This window comes from Syngnathus typhle, linkage group LG16, assembly GCF_033458585.1.
Source record: "Syngnathus typhle isolate RoL2023-S1 ecotype Sweden linkage group LG16, RoL_Styp_1.0, whole genome shotgun sequence".
In the NCBI taxonomy this organism is placed as follows: Eukaryota; Metazoa; Chordata; class Actinopteri; order Syngnathiformes; family Syngnathidae; genus Syngnathus; species Syngnathus typhle.
The window spans coordinates 10,492,180-10,500,789 of record NC_083753.1 but is presented as its reverse complement, the minus strand read 5'-3'; positions in this window follow the sequence as shown (position 1 = coordinate 10,500,789).

Here is an 8,610-nt window from a genome sequence, read left to right as displayed (position 1 = left end):
ATATGATGTCATAATAATAATAATAATAATAATAATAATAATAATAATAATAATAATAATAATAATAATAATAATAATAATAATAATAATAATAATAATAGTACCCAGTGGAGCTGTTTGTTTACCTTGTCATAAGAGGGGCGTAATATGAGAAAGCTCTCTACATGATGCCCTGTTTTTCTTCACCATGGCAACCTCAATAATAAATCCAATTTCAATGAGCACCCTTCTGACATTGTCACATATGGAATTCAATGCATAAGAAATGACTGGAGCAAAGGCAGGATCACTCACATGATGCGGTTGTTGTCAGTAGATGATGCACGGTGCACAGAGACTCCTTTTTACCCAGCAGGCAAGCTGGAGACACACATGGCAGCTTTGTCGTCATGGAGACCTGCAGGCTTTAGTAACTTGTGGGTAAGGAGCCAAAGCCTATTGAGTGGGAGCCGTGCCTCTGTGAAATACCATGCACAAAAAAAAAAAGTTGTCCACTTCCTCCTTGCGCTGATACATCTTGACAAGCTTTGGAAACCTCCATTTATCCCTCTGAAAGCACTTAGCGGTAATCAGTGTGAGAGAGAGAGAGAGAGAGAGAGATGCATTTACGGCATCATTTCACACTAATGGCTACAAAAAATTGCAAAGGTCATCACAACGCTACGTGCATTTACAGATGGAACAGTTTTCTCAGTCATATTGCATTTCTCAGATTCAAACAGATTTGCAAATTATTCTAGTGGACATCTTAAAACATGTTGTGCAAATAGCAAATGCCCTACATAGGTTATGTCAGATCTGTTTTGTTTTTTTCTTGCGGTATTCATACAAATGTCAATATTATAGGTCTTCAATGTCTGTTTGAGGAATTTGACCTTTTGCGATCTCAGTGTTTTACTCAATCAAAACAAAAAATGTGCTTTAGTTTGTGCTTAACAGCCCTCATTAACTCCTTTTGGAATACTTTCTTACGGAAAAAGCCATAAAAAGGGACCTTCCATTGACCTGTCTTTGCACATTTGCTGCCAAAGAGACTGATAGTTCACTTGCCACATTTAAAATTCAAAGCAATCAGCTGCCTGAGGGCATCCTGACAAAGTTGTTTTAGGACAAAACACAATCGATGTTAAGGTCAGGACTCTTCCTTGCAGTTTGACCACATCTGCGGTATTTTCAACATTCTAACGCCCAGAAAATAAACAGCAGACAGAAACCAGTGGAAAGCTCGCCTGGCAATCCAAATTTTAGCAACGCCTCACTCATAGTGACTCATGAGGAGAAACAACTTATTCCTAGTGACTTTTATTCCTTCCGGCCACAGCAGCCCCGAAACGTACTGTGTTATTTTGGCAACTTTTTTTTCCTCCATATTCAAACCTTGTTAAGTTTTCTCACGGTCTATCATGCTGACAAGCTGTGGGGATAAGGGGGAATCCCAAAGGCTCAAAGTCACACACGATTGAGCTCGCAGTCTGCCATGGATGCCAGAACGTTCCCTTCCGGCCTGTCATGTTTTGATGGAGTCCTATCACTTATCACATTCCTCTGATGGACGACAGGAGCATGTTTGGAGTGAAGCTCCCATGTGGGACCAGGCTCAAGAGTCGGTGTCGGCATTGTTGGGAGATGGGGAACGGGGGTCAGGTCATGTCGCTCAAGATTGATGACATTCAACAACTAATATACTCATCCATCATTTTGGTCCCAACTATGCAAAACAGCTTGCTATGACCGCATTGCTATGAATTGGAAGCTCATTGCCATGAATTGCAATCTCCCCGCCCCCGCCCACACACTCACAAAAGCATGAATAGGAATGCCACAGTGGGTAAGTTAAACACAGCGTAGCTTTGGAAAACATCTCGAGGCACTTTTCAACATATGCCTCCCAGATCGTGGCATGCATCCAACTTGCCAGTAGAACGGTGGCAAAACAGGACAAAACTTGGGCAAAAATACCGCAGAATATGACACGGCTTGAAAGGACCATGACAGGGAATGTAAACTTCACGCGAGACCATCTCCAAAGTTCCATGTCAGCTTTATTTTTTAGTTGAGACATTTTTTTATGGTCAATAAGGTTTCTCATTTACTGTCATGGACATTTTTTTTTTAGCTTTCCGGGCATCACCGCCTGACATTTTTGCCCACCTCGTCCCCCCGGGTTGTCTCACAACAACCCAGGTTTATATATATAGTGGCCTAAAATGAGGCCGCCGGGAACATAGTGTAAACGCAACCTAAGCAGCAGCTGGCTTCTGCAGTAAGGCTTGTAAACAACTACTCATCTGCTCCAGAAGTCTGCACATCATTTTCCAAGGAAGCCTTAGTAACATTAAGCACTAACATAAATGTACTGTAGTTTATTTTTATTTATTCCCTAGCAAGGGTGAGGAACACTTTTACCATCAAGGGCAATACCAGTTTTAGCAGGAGGAGAGAACCCACGAAAGCTCAGGGAGATCATCCAAAATCCTCACAGGAAGACCTGAATTGAGATTTGAATCCTGAACGGCAGAACTAAGGCAAAACTTTTGGATTTTTCGTCTGTGTGTGCCACATTTTGGGGATATTGATGATTTCAAAGGTTTGCTGAGCGCTGACCAACTTGTTCACCAATGTTAACCTTAGTTCCACTTTCTTCCCCAGAACTGACGTGTGATTAGCACACGCCTGCACATTAGACGTCAGTCCTCTCGCTAACTGCTAGCACACACCAAGTACACACGTATGTCGGGGACGTGCGAAATGTGACAGTGTATTCCTGCGGGAGGCTGCGAATCAAATCTCATCTCACGTCGCTCCCATAATTGCGTCTAATTTCGCTCGTACCTCATAGCGAGGTGTCATTTACAATGTTTGCAGCTTGTGCCGTCGGGTAATCTCCCAATAATTGATGAAAAGGAAGCCATCTGTGGTGCTGTGGTTGATTTCTGGGAATGTTGAGAGCTCAAAATGCATAATGCAACCAATCCTGGTTGATTGGCACAATGATATCGGCGCACCGTCACAGCTCCGGCTTTGATAAATCAATCCTGTGCTTTTGCTTCTTTCTCCGTGAAGCATGGCGGGCTTCCAGCTCGTGGAAACAATCAGCAGTTGGTTTCCCATCTGACCATTCTGCTACTAAATGGACTCGGTCCTTTCCGCATGAACCGTAACACGCCCCACCGTGGTATCACGGCTCATTTCCCGTCTCGTATTCCCCAAAAAAGGATGAAGTTGTGGATCATGGCCGGCTTGTGAGATGTGCCTGCGACCTTCCTCTTGGATGGCAGTGAAAAAAGTAACAAGTGCTAATCTAGGGCAGGACCAGCAAGGCCTTCTCTGCCAGCCTCCTAAACATTAAACAACTTTCATTCATTCATTCGGTCAACTTCAGCACTTTATTTACATTATTTTGTCATGTTATCCGATAAATATTGAATATTTCCAGGTGAGATAAGCATAGCGGCATGCAGTTTATGGTACTGATACTTTTTATATTTACGATGTGATGGTGGTGGTAGAAGAGGTGGATTAAATCGGTCAAGTGCCCACAGAAAGCAATTTACATACAGAGGGTCGTCTGAAAAGTGGGGCAGAACCGCTTCAAAAAGTGGCACAAGCCCTCTCTACTCCATCAACATCCCATCTGGAAAATCAGACCCCCAACTCTCATAATAAATCTTGGCCTACATTTGTGCCTGCCGTGGTGGCTTTCCAGAGCTCCGACTCAAACACATAATAACATGGCAACCAAAGACAACTTGAAATTCCATAGGACCTCTGAAGTCGAGTCTTAAGTTGCAATTATGTCACATAGACTTATGCTCATTGAGCATCTGGACCAGCATGCATGGGCAAATTATAGCCCGGGAGGCACATCCAACTTTTTTTAATTCTACCTGTTTTATTAATTTAGCTGTTTTTTCTTGGTTAAATAAACATATACATATATATTTTTTAGCTCAAATCATTCAGTAATTGGTCAACTGATTTATTGCAATATAAATTTACATTTGTAATTATTTTATTAAATTATTGGTTAATCCATTCAAATTAAATTAATAATCTCATGGATTTAGCTGTTTTTTCTTGGTTGAATAAACATAATTTTGACTTTTTTTTAGCTCAAATCATTCAATAATTCTTTAATTGATTTACTGCAATACAATATAAATGTACATTATTTATTTTATTAAATCATTGGTTAATTCTTTCTAATTAAATTCACATAAACCTATACAAGTTATTAAAATAAAGTATTTTACAAGTCCATCTTAAATGCACATTTTTTTCACCTAACCTGAAAATGACTAAGCTCATCTGTGTGTGTTATAAATCACATGCAAGTCTTAAACCCACAAAAAAATGTGCTACACTTTTTCTTCACCTTTTTGTGATATCAGCACAGAAATGTACCACCGATGGCAAAGAAAACGACTCAACTTTATTTCTTTATAGGTGGATCGATTTTAATCCATGTTCGGCACTTTGACTTGCACTTTGTACAAATGAATCTTGACAAACTGATTGATTATGGAAATTCATATAATAAACTTAACCCAGACCAGTGATTCGGAACGGGTACCATGATTGATTATCATGGGTGCTCTGAGAAACGATCAAATCTTACTTTATTTTATCGCTAGAAGGTGGAGTCCTTGCAAAAATGCCACGTATATGTTGAACCTTTAACATTGTACCGTCAAAGTATTTCAGCTTTTTGACAAATTTAGCCGAGTCTTAAACCGTTAGTGACAAACCGCTTAGAACTTGCAATATTCTGCGATATAACCACTTTTTTTCTTCCCAGATCGTTCAAAGCAAACACGGCTGACCTCGCAGCAAAGCGTGGTCACCTCCCCCGCGTCATCTCATTATCGTGTGGATGAGGCGAAGCAGTTTCCTGCTGTGGTGGTTTTTAGGGTATAGGTTAGGCGAAAAGGGAGGCATGTGACAACCAGGGGATCTGCCCTCATTTTGGATTTGTCCTATTTGGTACTTAGTGCTGTCCTTTGAAAACCACATGAACTCAAAGATGACCAATAAAATTGAAACAAGTGGTATTGTTACTAGTTTAGTTGAATTGAAAAAATGTCAAATTTTTACTTGATTATCATATTCTAATATATATTAATATATTCTATTATCGGTTATCACTTGGACATATTTTTGCAAAGCTCCCTGGAGAACTGAGTGAATCTTCTGGACTGCCTTTTTCTGAAACTGTGTCCGAGTGAGTCGTTCTAAATTTTGGCAACACTGTAATATCACAATGGCGTAGCATACTGTTTGCTTTTCAACGGTATATTGTGAAAATATAATCCATTGTCGTGTTTCGAGGAATAACAGATGGCTTGGGGGAGAGGAAGGCAACACTGGTGCAGACAGAAGCGCAGACTGTTCAGCAAAGTTGTTGACACAGTTTTGGGCTATTTGTGTTGGGCGAGATACACAAATGCACAGACGGATTAAAATAACAAAATAAGTGTATAAAGTGGACTTCGAAATGATTTTTTACCTGGGTAGCGAAAGCAAGTAAAATATATTCGTTCAGCCAGCTATCTCTGCCCCAGTTGTCAGGGTGATGAAGTCCATCCATACATCCAATACCTGTACCGCTTGTCCCCATGGGGGTCGCAGGCATAGGGGACACCCTGAACAGGTGGTGATGAAACCCACACTCGAATTTGGCCTCGCAGCAGAAGCGGCTGGGCGAGTAGTCGCCCATGCGTTGTAGCCCTCTGAATCAAATGGAATCGTAATGTATCGAGATTCCCGTCCTCCAGTTGAGTCTCGCTTACTTAAAAAGCGATATTTCAGACTCATTGTAATGTGAACCAGCAGAGATTCACAGCCTGACTGAATCAGCTCTTCATTTATTTTTGGTTCATCAAGTTCACTTTGCAGCAGATGCAATGCGCAGCTGCGCAGAATGTGAATAGGGCTCGAAAAACAGCCAGCTCAGGACTTTGAGTAAAAACATATAGACTAACCAATAAAAATATGCCAAGTGGTCAAAAAGGTCTTTCCCCATGATTGTTATCGTTAAACTATTTATGAAGGTTCGACAGGCCTGGGGAAATCTATGAGGTAAACCCGTACAAGACGTTTTGAGTGAAACTTTTAGAGAGGTGCTAGCTTCCATTCATCCATTCACTTTGTATGTTGCTTATCTTGTTCAAGGTCGTGCTTGAGTCTGATCTGGTTGCCAGTCAATTTCAGGTAATATAACGACGGACGACTACCGTAATTTTCGGACTATAAGTCGCACCGGAGTATAAATCGCACCAGCCATAAAATGCCCAAAAAAGTGAAAAAAAAACATATATATCTATATAAGTCGCTCCTGAGTATAAGTCGCCCCCCCCCCACCCAAACTATGAAGAAAAAAACGCGACTTATAGTCCGAAAATTACGGTAATCACACTCACATTCAGATCAATAGGCCTGTGTTGCAGATAAGAAGGACAACTTTTGATTTTTGTCCCGGGCCGCATCGTAGTCTTTTGGAGGGCCATTGTGACTATTAAACCCCCCCCCCCCCCAAAAAATTTATGAACGTCTCATATTATGTACAGTATAGACTACAGCAAATGGATGAATAACTAGTTTTGAAATCAGAGACGAGTAAGAACTGTTCAAAATTTCAAAAAGATCGATGGCAATAAAAATAGTTGGAAATGTCTATTGTTTTAAAAGTGAAGACAATTTGCAATTTTAGCATTGACACAAAATTTGTCTTTGCGGCCCAAATGTAATTACACTGCAGGCCAAATCTGGCCCGCAAGCCAGAATTTGACACTCCAATTTTGCATGCTTATTAAGAAGATTTTCTGATCTCATCACCGTTCTTCCCAAGGCGAGCATACCGACTAACACGTCAAACTTTGAACTGTGGGGGAAAAGTTAGAGATTGTTAACTGGAAGATAGTATTGCTCAGAAAAATCTGAGTGTTCTGGAGGTTTACAGGACTAAAAATAGGCTTTCCAGAGTCAGCGGGAGATAGGATAGATAGGATATGTGGTTTGCCTAAATCCGCCCAGAGATGAGGTGAGATTACACAGAGGGGCGCGCAGTCTGAGAAAATGTTGCTGCAGCTACTGAACTGGGTCACATCCAATGACCAGTGACATAAAAAAAAAACATGTTATGAAGACATCTTTGAATGCAAATGAAGTGTCATTATGAGAGCTTTTGTATAAATTTACCATTTTAAGGCTGTGTTTTCATGGAAATAAAGGAATTAGAGCAAGATGATGGCAGACACAGTGGGACATTGCATGCTTTTGGGTGTCGGAATAAAAGCGTGAAAACGGAGAAAGTGTCTCTGCGTTAGGCCTCGCATTCACGGCAGATTGAGGACTACACTTATGAACTCACAGGAGGGTGCACAAACTCTTTTGCAACTTAACAATGCACAAGGGAGCGCATTCGTATGTAGATGTCCAATGCAAATCATCTCTTGCAACCAAGATGGCTTTCACCGTTTTTGTCTGGGACTCTTATCTTCTCATTGACATGCAAACATCGCCTTCTTGTCATCATTCGACACGAGCACCTATTTCCAACACGCTTCCATTACCATATATTTCATTCTTAGCCACTTGGCTGTCAGTCTGCTGATGGCAGCTCTGACTTTTCACTCTGACTTTTTTGTCTTTGTCATGGCCTTTTTGTAAGACAAAGAACCATTTACCAATCATGTGATTCCGCCGAGACAGGTAAAATAACAAAGGTAATGATACAAATGACAAAGTTTTAATAAAGGAATATCATGAAATAGTTCGAGTTGTATATCACACACTAAATAGACACTTCATTTGGGTGTATTCGCACATGGAAGTTCATTTTAAATAGTTTTACTTTTAAATAAAAACGGCTAAATAAATAAATAAATAAATAAATAAATAAATAAATAAATAAATAAATAAATAAATAAATAAATAAATAAATAAATAAATAAATAAATAAATAAATAAATAAATAAATAAATAAATAAATAAATAACTATGCCCACTCTACAAGGCTTACATCCATCTGTCCAAAATCTCCAAACCAATAAATTCCGTCAATCACCAAATCAGTCAATTCGACCATCTGTCCGTCTGTCCATCCATCCACGTGTTTTTATCACTTATTGTCTGACGTGCAAAAAAACCACTGTAGACATTAAATCCAGTTAAATCCAGGCTGTTAGGCTCCTGAACTCTCTCCCCCCTTCTGCGTAGCGTCCTGTATTTTTGCGCTATATTCTGACTGTCTGCTGTTTGCACACTTGCACCATTTTTGCTCCTCTTATTTATTATGTTATTTGTTTATTTATTATTTATTCATCACCTTTATTTATTCTTTTTTTGTGCTTACTTGTTTACTTGTATGTATATTGTGTACTATGTCTTGTCACCGTGGGATAGTGGGAACGTAATTTCGATTTCTTTGTGTCTTAGCTTGTGAAGAAATTGACAATAAAGCAGACTTTGACTTTGACTTTGACTTTGAAATGAACTCAACAGGTATTTTCCCCTCATCAATAATGAACATATTAATGCTTTTAAATAATTCATAATGCCACTTATATGGATCGACTTAAGCTTTTAATAACGTGCGTACCTGCGACGCGT